Source organism: Podarcis vaucheri (assembly GCF_965113315.1).
Source record: "Podarcis vaucheri genome assembly, chromosome: 14".
NCBI classification, from domain to species: domain Eukaryota; kingdom Metazoa; phylum Chordata; class Lepidosauria; order Squamata; family Lacertidae; genus Podarcis; species Podarcis vaucheri.
The window spans coordinates 19,059,164-19,073,973 of NC_138752.1; the positions used below are offsets into that span (position 1 = coordinate 19,059,164).

Below are 14,810 nucleotides of genomic sequence, written 5' to 3' on the forward strand. Positions count from 1 at the left end.
CACGAAGAAGGAAAGGAACCAAGGAACGCAAGAGGCGACCGGATCCGCTTTTGCCTGGTGCCAAGCTACTAGCCAGCCTGCCCAAGCAGTCGTTCCTGCCCCATTTCTGTCCAGCACTTTCCTTTCAAACCCCCACCATCATTCAGCAGGTAGGCTAGCTCTGGCCAAGCCCGCGATAGTCTTGCCAGCAACCTTAGGCCTAGCCTCCTGGTGCTGTCTCGCGTTACAGATCCTCCGAGAGGCTTTTGGAAACTGGGAGCACGCCAGCCTTCCCGCAACCCCAGTGAGAGGTCTCCTCCCTCGGGTCACTGGATGGGAAAATGCGGTTGGGGACTAACTCTGCCGCGAAACACAATTCCCTACTTCTCCACCGGCTGCCCAAGAATGAAGCGTTGCTTAAATCCGAGGGCGAAGGCACTGGCCAAGGTGCTGGAAGCTAGCTTCCCTGAACGTGCCTTCGTTGCCGCCACATATTTGCATCATCTGTTCACCATCTCTCACCCGCTCGCCTCTTGCAAAATAAAATAAAATCTCCTTAATGCCCCCTCCGCTCCCTCCTTTCTAATACAATGGGAAATTTTCTGGTAAGGGACAGTAAACAAATAGCAAAATCGTGCATCAGGTTACATAATAAAAAATTCTCCCCCAACCTTAAAAAAAGAAATTCTAATCTGGGAATAATCCGCCTCTGGCTAGAGCTATTTGTAACGGATGGAAAATGAACAGTCCCCTATTAAATAAATATTTTTCCCCTCCTCGGAAATTATAAAAGATGAAGAAAACTTCCAGAGGGGTGTCAACGCTCTTAGTCTATTGTTGAAGAGGGTCTGGTGCCATCTTAAAGACTGAAACTGCCCCCCTTAAACCCACTTTTCTGGGAGTAAGCCCCACTGAACTTGGGGGATGTACTTCTGATTAGAAATGTATAGGATTCCATTCTAACAAATCGATTCAGACTCGTTCGCTCTTCCACCAGATCATCAAAGCTAGATGCAATTCGACTCTAATTGAGATAACAAGTCACAGTTATTGGTTGTTTTATAAGGATTGTATTTAAGGTGGTTGCCAACCTTCCCGAAGAGGGCTGTAGACTTTCTTTCTTTTCCCTGGCCTCCAAGACTTTGGTAGACTGCAGGGTGTCAATCTAACAAGGCCCAACTCGGATCCATCAAACCTCAGTACAAAGACAGAGTGTCCTGACTGCAGCCATGTCACCGCCATCCCCTACCTAGGAGTAGTAGGTGGGAGAAGATTTCAAGGGCGCTACTAAATCCAAAAGGCATCTTTCAAAATCCCTCCTACACCTCAGACGCGTAGCTGAGCCCAATTCTGGGAGGTGAAGAATGTGTCTTCATCCAGCCCAAGAGGAGACCAATGGGTGGAAGGCGGAGAGGAGATACAGGGATGAAAAGGAGGGCGAAGAGAAGGGGAGAGAGGAAAGAATCTACAACCCCACTTTCTGGGAATGTGCCCCACCGCAGCCATCGTGGCTGCTCTGAAGTGAACGGGTCCGTGTTGGAAGACTGGACGGGTCAGATCTTCCCAATACTGGGGTACCATTAAGGAGAAATGCTCCCCATCCCTATAGCTGTGAAATGGGCCTAGGGAGCAAAAGCTTTCGCTCCCTTCTAACAGCTTTGTGCTCCTGCAAAGGAATGCTTTAAATGTGGGGATTTAAGGGTGGCGGGGAGAGGGAGGCGTGGGGAGGGGAGGGAGGAAATCGCGTGGAAGTCCCAACAGGGAGCCATGTAACACGGCTGTCTGTCTGTCGGTGCGCTGGTGCAGAAAAGGCAGGCCGAGCTCGAAGTCGCCGGGGCCGCAGGCTCGCAGGGGGAGCAGGCTCGGCAGCTACCACGCTCACATGGCGGCCGCCTGATTTCCCCAGTGATATTTCTCCATTCCACCCCTCTCCCTCCCTCCCTCCAGCATGCTTACACAACCCCCCTAGGCTGACTGTGTTCCACACCGTGTCGTTACTTCAACGCCCAAAAGCACAACAAACAGAGAGACGCACACCAGAGTAGTTTTTTTTTAGCGTTGCAAAATCATAACACACACACACACAGAGAGAGAAATGGTGCCTGGTTTTACTGAGATGAGCATTTTAAAAAAGGCTCCCAACCAGCCAGCTAGAAAGAATCGTAGCCCCAACCTCACGGCACTCGCTTTCCAAGACATTCAAAATTAAAGAAGCCCTCCTGCTCTCCTCTTCTCCAAGAAAGAAAGAAAGAAAGAAAGAAAGAAAGAAAGAAAGAAAGAAAGAAAGAAACTACACACATCATCTCTCGAGGCCTTCCCCCCTTTTTTTACGCCTGAGCATGTCTGACGTCAGGTCTTCTTTAATTAGGGGAAAGTTATTTTTAGCCAACCTCGAATAACCACACACACGCTTCTTTGCTCAGTGGACTCAGTCAGGTGAATCTCCTGGTTTGTGCTGGGTCCCCTCACCTCTCTCTTTGCCAACTTCGCACCGCAGATCCCGAAGGGTTCGGAGGGGGGTATTTTTGGAGAAATAAGAAGCGGGCTGGTTGGGGGGAAAGTAAGGGCGGTGAACTGGGAAGCCTCGCTTTGCCGAGTAATTAAGAGTCCCATCATGAGCGGTGTATACGCGGCCGCTCCAGAAACGAAGGAGAAAGCTGAGGGAGAGAGGGGGGCTAGAGTGTGTTTGTTTTTCTCTTTATACTGCCTTCCAAACAAGCGTCGGGGAGTGAGGGGACCGTGATCTAGACAGGAATGCACGTCCTTTGAACGCCTGGCCTGTTTTGAGGGGCGCAACTTAAAATATCATATGCTATATCCCCAGGCACACGCTCAAGGCTGAGGCCTAATCGGTGGAAATCGTTCTAATTCACTATTATTATTTTAATTGACTCTGAAAAATAAGAGGAAGAAAAGAAAGGTAAGGAAGGAGAAATGATACCTAATAAAATGAAAGTTAAGCAAAGGCAATAAATCCAGACGCACAAGCATTCGCTGCTACCTAGGTATTAATGCAGCGGCTGTAACTTGCGATAAAAAATATATCCAAGTTCCGCCGCCCCCACCCTCAACGTTAGTTAGGGTTTCTGCCTCCAATAACAGCAAATTAAATGATTCATTCTTAGTGGCTGTCCTCATTTCGGTAATGTACAGTAAGCAATGCTTCTAAATGGGATGCTCTCTAACTGTGTTTCCAAGGCCAGACATCATGTAAAAAGTGTAATTGTTGTTGTGGTTATCATTATCATTCTCTCAAAAAATATCCACTGTAAGCCTGGGATATTTCAAACGTGTCTTGAAATCCGTTACTCTTATATATATACTCTTATATAAATATTTTGCACCATGGGCATCGAAACCCTACAGAACCCATTTTGTTTGTTAAGAGAATTTGCAATATTAACCATCCCATGCAAATCGCACACGCTCACCACAAACCCACGGGCCCTTCGAAAAGAACAAAGCCTTTAAAAATAACTGGTGGGTGAAGAATCTTTCTAATGCCCTCCGCGTAAATAATAGTCTCAGAAGTGGCTTTTACAAGAGCGAGCATTTGGGAGAAGTGGATCGATATCTTTCTGAGGTTTGGTAAGGACCAACTCAGAGCACCTCAGTAACTATGTGAATGTCCAAGAAACCAACAACTCGTCCCCTCGTTTCTACAGCGCATCTTGGAAACAAATCCATAAACGTGGAATACAAGCCTGAAACTTAAGGCCGTCCCCAACAGTGGGCCGACTGAGGCAGCTTCCTCGGGTGGTGGATTCGGGACAAAGACACCAAAAAAGATGCATTATTAATATAATTATTATTTAATAATTATTTAATATAATTATTATTTACCAGCACCGTCATCGCTAGTGTTAGTGCAGTCATTACTTTCTTCTGTTAGTGTGGTTGTTAAATGCTGGCGATGAACTTCAAGGCCTCCTGGCAACACTCTTAGTTCCAACAGCCCAAGAACCGAAGACAGACAGACGCACAGTAGACTCTCGGAATGCCTTGACTTGGCAAAGGGTGGTAGCTAACGTAGCTTTACTCAGAGTAGACCCATTGAAAGCAATGGGCCTCAGTTAGTTCATCCTCACTCACTTTAATGGCTCTACACACCCAGCAGGACTAGCACTGGTTACAACTCATATGCTATCAGGGGATACCTGTAATCTGGGACTGCGGGAAGACGCCACCGCCACCACGCTCCTCAACGGCAGCGTAACGCAGCTACCCGATCCATCCGCGCGCAAGTACAATCCAAGCAAGCTTTACTCGGGAGCCAATAATCACGCACGGCGCGCAGCGTGTAAGGGGATCGCAGCCTCGAACAATTCCACCCACCCCTGCTTCCTTTGGCTCCCCTCGCCTTCACGTGGTGCGCAACATCCCAAGAGCCCGGCTACTTCCCAAAGCCATGGATGCCTACCTATTTAAAGCTTTTTCCAGCGGGTGGGAGCAAAAACACACTCGCACGCAGACCCGGCTTTGTCAAGATCCAAAGCTGCAACCAAGGAAGGCCTGGGAGGACTTCTCCCGACACCCTCTTCCTTCCTCCCGAGCGCCTTCTTCTCTCTTCCCCGCGTTCCCACGATCTTACTTCCCTTCCCCAAACCTGCAATTCACACGTGCTCGTCTTCCTTTCCTTCTTTGCCTCGTTTGCTTATTCAAAGCAGCAAAGGAAGATCAACTTTCTCTTACAGAAGGGGGGAGAGATATTTCTTTCGTCCCCCGGCACCCTCGATCGTTCCCAAATCCGTTCCCCTTCTGCCCCCCACCCCCCTCAAAACGCCAGCACCCCCCTGAACGCCCCCCCCACCTCACGCCAGACGCTGTTTCAAAGGCGAGCAGCGCCATCACTCCATAGCCGTCTCCACCGCCTCTAACCCAACCGAATCCCCATCTCTCTTTTCTACGATGGTGGGCCCAAAAACCCACAGCCTTTAACGCCTTCTCCCGTGGTTGTGGGGGAGCGAGAGAAAAGAAAGAGAGGCATGCAGGATTCTCGGCGAAGAGCAAGCAAGATCAGCACTTACACGCGGCAGCTCCAAGCACGGGTGATGGAGGAGGCAGGCAGGCAGGCAGAAGAAATCCGTGGCCAAGAAAATAACAAGAATAATAATAATAAAAAGGAGAAGAAGATGGGGCGAAAGGCGATTGGAGCTGCTGCGTAGCTTATTTCCCAGCCGAGGATGATCCACGGCTTCAGTCTCGCTGTGTGGGCCTCCTGGCCGGCCCCCCTTTCCCCCTTCTGGCTCTGAGGGAGCGGAGAGAGGGGTGGGGAGGAGGGGGGATTTAAGAGAAGGAGGGCGCCTCTAGCTGGGCTTCCTTCCGCGCGCCCAGCCAGCTCCTCTTAGCTCCAAAAGCTCTGGTCGTTTTCCAAGAAAGCCTGGTCTGCTGGCAGGCTGGGTGACGTCAGAGCAGCAGCGTCTTACTCGAGCCAATCAGGGGCGGCTGGAGGAGGAGGAGGAGGAAGAGGAGGAGGGGGAGAGGCGAGGAGGAGGGGGAGGGGAGGGAGCGCTTGGCCAGGCTTCTCCACCGAGCCGAAATCTCAGCCTGCCCTCCCTCTCTCAGCCTGTAATTAAGACTCCGGTGGAGCTCCAATTAAAAAGGGAAAGTGGCTTGTGGCGGGGCGGGGAGGGGGAGAGGGAGTCCATTCTGATAGGCTTGCATAAGGACGGCCTTTTGAAAACAGCTCAGGCAGGCTTAGAAGAAGAAAACCAACACTATACCCGCCCACCTGCCCCACCAGCCCCCCACCAGTCCTCAAACCCTCCTAGATAGGGGAATGACCAACGGGGTGGAATTCTGGACAGGTAAAAAGAGGCGTTTTTTTGGGGGGGGTGTTGGTTCTGCCGCATTTTTTGCAGGGCGTTGAGAGGAGGTAATGTGGGACGGGGGTAAGGGGGTTTGCTGAGCAGACCCCCAAGTCTTTCGGAATCTTGGGATGGGGGAATGAGTAGGAGAAAAAGTCTTGGAGCAGGAAGGATAATGATCATAGCCTCTTTGACATAACTGATATTTTTGTGATAGTGGTTAGGTGACCGTCTCTCCCTTCCCCTCCTTGTTGCCTTTATAGCCACCCATACATCCTGTCTGTCTGTCTGTTAATTCTCCTGGTGATAGATGGAGTGCGCGCCATAGGTCGGTAAACAGATGGGCAGATAGAGCAAGCCAGAGGAACAGCTCGCGGGCACGTTGGGTTTGCACGTGGATTCTAGGAAAACCTCTTTCCCCACCCCACATTTTCAAACCCAGAGAGGCCCCCTCCCCAACTTCACCCCCCCCCACGGTGGGATCTGAAAGCCAGGGAGGAAGGGGGTCGCCCTAGAGACCCTCTTCTCTACTGGCCCCCCGCTTTCTGCGCTTGCCTCTCGCTCCATGCCCCTCTTCGCCCACCGTGGGTACCTTGCCTCGGGCGCTGTCCAAATGCTGAAAACCAGCCCCGCTTTCTCCCTGCCTGCTTTCTCCTTCCATCGCGTGGATCCACCTTCCCCCTCTACCTGTCTCTCCATCCCATTCCAAGAGAATTAGGGGCCTTGAAGAGGCCAAGGAAAGAGCAGCTCTCTATCCGAGATCGGGCAACTTCGCCCTCCTCTGCAGCGAGGTAGAAGGGTGGGAAGCTGCGGTAGTAAAGCGAGGGGGAGTAACGGGGAGGTGAAGTCTCCCCCTCCCCTCCCTCGCCCCCCTCCCCCTCCCCTTCCCCCGCCCTCTCCCTCTGTCGTCTGCTTCCCAGGACCGCCGAAGCCGCGGGGGAGGTCTTGCCGCCTGAACTTGCCAGCGGGGTCTACCCCATCCATCAAAATCCAGACAGACAGACAGGCCAAGTTCATGAGCAATCAGTTTAACCCCTTGCGGGCCATTCCAGTGTTGCACTGGAACAGACGACACCCCACCCCACCCCCAATAAAACCGACGGTGCGAGGCGGTGCTGTGTTTAGGTGAATGTGGGCGTGTGGACATCTGAATTGGAATTCGAGCATTTGGAGCCTTAAATCAGTTCCTTCCCGTTTTGTTTCTCTTCTCTCTCTCGTCTTGATTCCACGTCTCCCCCCGCCCCGTGCTTTCATTAGCCTCGAGCAACTCTAGTCGCTGTCTTATTTATTTATGTATTTGGATCCCCTCCCTTTTTTATAGTAATTGCAGCTGCACTCCTATAGCCACTTATCCGGTCATAAGGCCCACTTCATAGGACTTACTTCTGAGTAGACCTGTCTAAGCTAGCACTGTACACCTGTTATTATTATTTTATCTCCAAACGTCTTGTTTCTCTTTCCTGCTCAGCCTTCTGTTATGTAATGAATTTATTTTCCATATGCACACAAAAAAATAATCTGCATTTTTCAGTATGCTTCGCTTAAAAAATTATTATTATTATTTAACCAACCGTTGCTTCTGCAACTCTTTTCTCTGGGCCATTAATATTTCCCAACTAGGACTGTAGACTCAATCTGTATGTATGTGTGTGTGTATATATATATATATATATATATATATACACACACACATGCATATACATATATACATATTTATGTATATATATGTGTGTGTGTGTATGTATGTATAGATGGATATATAAATATACGATCACACAACACGGGATAATAAAGAGGCGCTATGGTATAAAACGTTGAAACCACAAGAACAGGTATTCAAACCTTCGCTAGCAGTAACCAAACTTCGGAAGAGGCAGCTATACAATAGATGGGATAGCTACAAAAATCTTGCTGATCGCTTCGGATTTCTGAACGGGAAAATACAAATTCCCATTTAGAAGATACTCCGAGTATCACTGCGCTCTCTTAGAAAACACCAGGCCCTGCCACGATTTCTGTCTCATTTTGCTTTATGACAAAGGGTCATATTTTGTTTTTTTAAAAAAATAATAAATAAATATTTGTTTAAAAAAATAAAATAAAAGCAACAACAGCAAATGACATCCTTCCTTTCCCCCCGGAAGTATCTGAGATAGCGTTGTGTGGGTTAGATTTAAACTCTCTCCGCGAAAGGACGAGCACTGAAAAATCATTTAGTAACTGCGGAGGAAACATCAACCAGCAGTTAAGAGAAAATAATAGTAATAATCCCCTTCCCGACCTACTGCCGTCTCTCCGTGGCTGAGTTTATTTGCCCTAACAATTAATTCGCCAGAGACGAACTTTTCACGTTAACAGCGCTTCTTTATTTGGAAACCTTCGCGTTTCCTATTGAATTAGCTTTGCTCCGTTGGCGCTGAAATGAAGACGCCGAACCAACTTTTTGCCAGGAGTATTTTCTCACCAGCGCAAAGAAAAGTCCCTCTCTAGCTTCCCCCTCCCTCTTCCCCCGTACATTTCTTTTCTCTCATTTTTCTTTCTCTCTCTCCCTCTCTCTCATTCATTATTTCTTTTTTCTCCTCCTTCTCCTTCTTCTTTTTTAATTCAAGCACCCGGGGGGTGGACGTGCCTGGCAGTTCAACTACTTCCAACCCCTTTTGTCCCGCCCGCCCCGGGGGCTCCATTGTCGCCCTATTGAGTGAAGTTTCTGCCAAGGCAACTTTCCAATGGTGACCATGGTGCGGCGGGTGTGTGCTGTGTGTCTGGGTGTGTTTAAAGGCACACACCACCGGGGACCTCGAGCGCGAGGAGTCGGCGTGTGTGTGTGTCTGTGTGGGTCGACCTTTGCTTGTAAAACTGCTCTGTGCTTTCCGAGAGGGAATAGATGAGCGTTGCAGGAAACAATTCGCTTTGGGATTGCGTGTGTGTAATCTGTTTAGATATTGATATAGACACACAAGCACACATAACAGATAAGAAAGTCATAAAGTCAGGGCTGGGTGTGCAATCTTCCTATTTTTACTGCAAGGGGTGTACTCTGCTAAACTCACAAAAGGAAGGATAATATCCAACTAATATATCATAGTTTCTATACACATCCACACAGGGTCCAGGGCAGTGCTGGTCCAGCCCACTACGTTATCTAGTGCGCCAGGAATCTACTACCACCAGACTAACATCTCTGAGGACGATGGGGAGAAAATTCACAGGTTATCTGCTTCTCACGGTCAACCAAACCCTCTCAGTCCCCAACCCCTTTCCCTAGCCCCCATACGAGTGAATGAACGTTTCCTCCATGTCCTCCCTTGTGTGAAAAGGAGAATATCGGACTGCGATCCGGATTAACGGTGTGCAAATATTACTCCCAGCCTTAAAAAAACAAACAAACAACAAATTGCTGTCCCTCGACTTTCCCCTTGCTCCATACGAAGCACGGAGAGTTCATGTGGAGCTGAGGGAAAGGGCTCCCATATATACCTTACACCCCAATTTTAAAAGCGGGTCTATACTCTTTTTTTTCAATCAATCAATCAAAATCCTAAAGGAGGAAATTACTATATTGTCCCTTCTCCTTCCTGCATACAAGGTGCTATAAAGTCTCTCCCCACCCCCAAACACACAGATAATAAGTTTTTGCCTAAGAGAGCTTCAGCTGGCCTTCATCTATGGAGACGGAGAGGGGCACTCCCCCTTTCTAAAAAAAACCTAGAAGTGGCCGACAGAAATGTGCCAGTGAGTTGCCCAGAGCCAGGATCCAGAAGGGTGTGTAGCGAGAAAACTCTTCTTGACAATCCAGACAGAGTCAGTCAACAACCTTAGAATGGCTTGTGTTTCACACTCACGCACACCCGCGCATGCACAAACACACAAGCGCGCGCGTGTGTGTATTCCACACCCACTCCTCTAAATCCTAAGACTCCCTCAACGGAAGGAAGGAAGACACGTGTCCGGGGCCACTGCGGCAGCCCAAGTCAATTTCAGACAGTAAAAGGTCAAAAATTCCACTACAGGATTTGTGATTTGTTGTGGTGGGGAAAGCCCCCCCCCCAACCCGCCACCATCATTTATATTCCAGGTTGAAAATTTAGCCTTCTTCTGTACCCCGCGAAACACCCCCAAAATCTCCGCAGCTCCTTAGCCAAGAACCCTTCTAAAAAGAAAGAAATGGAGAGTCATTTTCTCTCTACTGTGTCTTAAGCAAACGCCACGCAATAGGAACCGCGATGACCTTACCTTGCCGGAGAGGACTTGGCGACCCCGTCCGCTTTGCTGGATCTCAGCTCTCGATCTCTCTTCCTGGGAGGGGGGGTCCCCTGAGCGTCCCCCCTCCCACAAATGGAGGGTCCTTTTTAGAGCTCCCTCCCTGCGCTCCTCCGTCTCTGTGTCTCTCTGTGCAACTGAAGCTCCGTCGCTCGTCTCCCGAGCAGAACAACCAAGGCTGATTTCCCCCCCCCCACCGCCCCTCTTCCCTCCTCATCTCAGAGGGAGGCGGGAGGACGAGGAGGACTGCGGGGAAATGTCATTTTAGGATGTGGGAAGCCTGTAAGCAGGGGCCATGTGGGGCCAGAGCACCCCACGTAGGTCTATACGTCACCTATAAAAAGCCCCCGGCGCCTCCTTTCCTCCGAGGCTCCTGGCTGTTGATGCTCGCCTAATAAATATATGAATATCTATAATAACAAGCCTCGTCGCTCTTTTTCCTTTTCTTATAAGAATAAATGGGGGAGAGAAATAACTTACAGACTTGTGCTGAGGAAGGAAGAGAGGCAGAGGTTGGGTGAGTGATGGGGAACATCGATGAAATATTTGGGGTAGGCGCAGACTTGGGGGAAAGTTTGGAAGGAGAAAAGGGAGAGGAATCCCAAGTCCTCGAAAAGGCAGGAAGAAGAGGCGGCGTGGGTCCCAAAAGGCGAAGAGTGGCACTAGGTGGGGGAAACTCTCAAGGATGGGGGTTTCTCTCTTTGCCCCACCGCGAGAGAGAGAGAAGAGAGAGGCGGGGGTCTCCGTCCATCGAGGGGTGTATTCCAGCCCTGCTAGTAGCCTAGCCTGAAGAACCACCTCGAGAAAGCTGCCCCGTTCTCATTCCAGCCCTGCCAACCGAGTTTTGGCGAAGCGAGCGAGGCGGCGTCCACACGCTCCGCTGGACTGGATTGCGGAGCCAGATGCGGAGCGAGGCTTCTTCTGTGGCCGCCGCCGCCTTCCGGAGCTCGCGGTCGCCTGTCCCGGTTGGGGCGCTGCTAACGCGAAGAAATCCACAACCCCCTGCCTGCCCCCTAACCTCCGCTCCCCCTTTCCAGTAGTCCAGAGTTTCCCCACGGGCTCAGGCTCCCTCCGCGCTGCGCGCTATCTGGGCATTTCTGCCCACGGGCAGAGCACACTATCCTCACGACTGGGGTGACGGAACCGGGGGAAGGGATGCGTGCACACCATAAACGGATGGGGAGCCCAGTTCGGAGGAAGGGAGAGACGACGGGCAGTCCTCACTCAGCCCCGTTTCCCTTACGCACCCAGTTCCATTATTCGCGCTCGCGTGTGTTTGTGTGAAAACAGTGTCCATGAAGAACGGCAGATGAGATAGACGGCTGGAGAAAAAGACAGGTCGGTCTAAGTTACACACACACACACACACACACACACAACCTGCCTTATAAACACGCCAATAGTTTGGATGGAAGGAGGCACACCTATTGGTGTGTATGTATTACAGGGACTGTCGATTTACATTCGTATAATTGTTTTTATTTTTTTTATAACACGCCTGTGTGTTTGTGTGTGTGTGCATCTATCTGTTGGCGTGTACGTGTGACTAAGTGACTGACAGTGACGATACATGATTGGTTTTATTTTTCTCACGCCTGTGTAAATGTGTGCGAGAAAGCACGTGCTCGTGTGTAGCAACAGTCGCCGCATTTTGGACAGTGACTATCACACGCACACCATGCGGGTGTAAGAGGCCAGTTTATAATATCCCGTTGCTGTTGCAATCAAAAGACGTCAGTTTCTACACTGGAACAACTTTTCAACACGAAGCTGTCAAAGTCCAGCCTTTCGCCTCTGCCACTTCCCCACCTAACACACACACACCCTCCTTGCCAACCAGGGAAAGTTGTCTAATATAGATTTCCAGTACTTGACGAAGCAATGTTCATGTGAACTCCCTGAGACGCGAATGGAGCCAAACGTAGTCTCTGCGTTAGGAATGGGCAAAATTGCAATACGCATGCACACGCAATAGAGCAACTGAATATCCACATTGTGGATGTGTGATCGCTTTTCTTGTCGCTTTTATTAATATAACCCCCCCTCAAAAAAAACCACCCTTCTCCCGTTCTGTTTTGCAAGTATCATTATATATATATATATATGCAGGTTTTGGTGTCTTCGGGTGTCTTCCTGTACCCGTGAAAATCTACGAAAGCAAATATATATATATATATATATATATATATATATATATATATATATATATATATATATATATTTGAAGAAACATCAGAGCAACGCCGTTTGAAATTTTGGGTTGTATTTTGAGTGTTCTCAAATAGCTTGGCTTTATGTACTATACTCTCAAGAAGAAGCAGAACAGAACCGAAACGTTGGGACTCGATCCAACCCAAAGTTCAAAACTGTCTCTGGTGCTTGTGATCGTCGAAACGGATCTCTCTCTCTCTCTCTCTCTCTCTCTTTCTCTCTCTCTCTCTCTGAAATCAATGAGACTTCATAGACCTCAATTTTGCCCGGAATGCTTTTCCATCGCGCCCTACCCTGGCCCATTTCTTCATCTCCCTTTATTCCATAAACCTTTCCTGCCCGGCTTCTCCTGCCAAAGGGCTTCTAAGAGTTGGGTGGAACGGACGTGGGCTGCAACCGAGAGAATTAAACCAAGCTCGGAGCTATGAAATCAAGAGCTCGAGAAGTTGGGTGCCAAATATAATATACCACCAGCAACATCCTAGCATGGTCTGGGAGGTCTCTTTGCCTCCTTCCCCCGACCTAGAAAGGTAAGATTCGGTCTCCCTCCCCTGACAGATCGGATCCTTCGGCTTATCCAGATCCACATATCCTGTAATGGAATGTCTAGGGACACTTCTGGGTCATCAAGCGACCTTCCTCACCCCCCCCCCTTTTTAAGATGATCCCCTGAGTGAAAAAGGGCAGGGAAATAAAAGCAAGGAGAATGGGCGAAGCTCTTGACCCCTGACCTCCGGATTCTGTTCTCTTCCCTCTGAAGCCGCCCGGGAACAAAAAGGGACCGGTTTGTTTCAATGAGAAAGGGCAGGAGAGGTTAAACAAATTCCCTTTTCTGTCAATTGTCTGGCCTGTTTATTGCAATCACGTTAAGGTAATATGCTTGTTTACTTCTCTCCAGGGCTGGGTGTCGTCTTCGTCGTCTCCCCCCCCCCCATGCCCGCCTTGTTTGTTCTGGGGGGGGGGGAGAAAGAAAGAAAAAAGAAATCTCCCTTTTCCTGGAAGATTATTTTCCTAGTGGTGACTACTTCGGGGTTAAATGTTCGACCTCGATTAATATTTCCCAATTAATTAATTAATTAATTAATTAATTACTTCTAATAGCATTTCACTTAAGAAATGGATTTCTGGAGCGAACCTTATGAAATTTATGGAGATAGAAACCGAATTTGTTTTTCTTACACGCACGCACACATCCCTAGAGATGGTCATTTCTAAATTCTAACCCCGCACAGTCTGGCTTGTGTGTGTGTGTGTTTTTTGGGGGGGTTGTTTTTTTAAAAGGTAAATATTGAGGAGCGGGGACGAAGAGAAACTGCACGATTACACACCCCGCAGATTTGGAACATTGTCAGTATCTAAACGGTTTCCCGCAAGAAGTGGAGATTCCATTGTGACGCCGGAAGATTTTCAGTTTTTAAAAGCGCACTTTTCTTTCTTTTATGCATTATTTCCAGGCAAAAGGATGCTGAAGAAAAAAAGTAACCGGAGGTGGCGTGAGAATCCGGTTGCTTCGCTCCAGGCACCACCGATTTTGCAAGCAAAAAATAATTTAAACAGAATAAATTCGTGAATTTGTAATTTCTGTTGTTGTTGTTTTAAAAAAGACAACATTTACGCTCTCCGCCTCTACAGTTTTCTGGAACATTCATCCACTAAGACGAAATCGATAACCCAGGAAAGAGATGAGCCTTCCGGTGTATTTTAACAGAAGCAAAATTCTGCTTGTAGAATGTATGAAAAGACGGGCGTTCAATAAATGCATATTTTGTTTGTATATTTACTCTTTGGCTTAAAATGCTCTTCCTTCTATATTTTAGAGAGTATATCAGTTTGCAATATCGTGGGACGAGGTGCCTACGCAATAAACATGGCAGCACGACTCTTGCGTCTCTAAGCCAAGTTTGCCTCTGACGTTTATAATATTTATATATGTAAATAAATAAATAAATCATACGCCACAGTGAAACATTCAGACACGTGAAAACAGAAACCCACGGCATATTCACAGAGTTCGCCTATTTAATTAAAGCTATGCATTTATATTTATATCCCCTAAAATATTATTCCATCGAGAATCTGATGAGAGTAGGACAAAACCTGCTAAATATATAAGGAGGCTGGCAATGCATAGATGTGCGACATTTAATTTTAGGACCCTTCCTGCCAACATCGGTTTTAAAAGGTGAGTGACGATTTTTTGTTTTAGGAGTGTTATATATTTCGAAGTATCCGAAGCTGTTTTGATTGGCAGCTGCTCTGCCAGGTCTGCGGTGAGCAAGGGCGGCCCCTAGCGGCCCTTTTGAGAATTGCACGGCTTTGCGTCGCCCAGCTTTGTAGATATTACTCCAAAAAAATATGCATTCTATCTTTTTGCTCCTAACTTTCTCCCCGCCACTCTGTCCCATAACACCCACCATATTTTAAGGGCTGAAGTTGAAGCTTTTGCATTGCAATGCCATCCTAATGCTATTATAAAACCTGGGTTTGCCTTCCCCACCACCCGACGACCAGGCTAAGAGGTTTCTTGGTTTTTTAACACTTGCTGGCTCGCTT

The 14,810-nt window shown here is 48.4% G+C and overlaps 1 long non-coding RNA gene across 2 annotated transcripts in view; it reads right to left on the reverse strand.

Annotated features, from left to right (window-relative positions):
• The window catches only part of LOC309518533, a 100,230-nt gene extending 89,897 nt beyond the window's left edge, over positions 1–10,333 (reverse strand). Inside the window, exon 1 of one of the 2 annotated variants that reach the window (XR_014213439.1) lies at positions 10,020–10,333. This is a non-coding gene — a long non-coding RNA (uncharacterized lncRNA). Of the gene's footprint in view, positions 1–5,006; positions 5,315–10,019 lie in introns of those variants that run through there. The other variant, XR_014213440.1, reaches the window with a different exon arrangement.
• Positions 10,334–14,810: the final 4,477 nt, after the last annotated feature.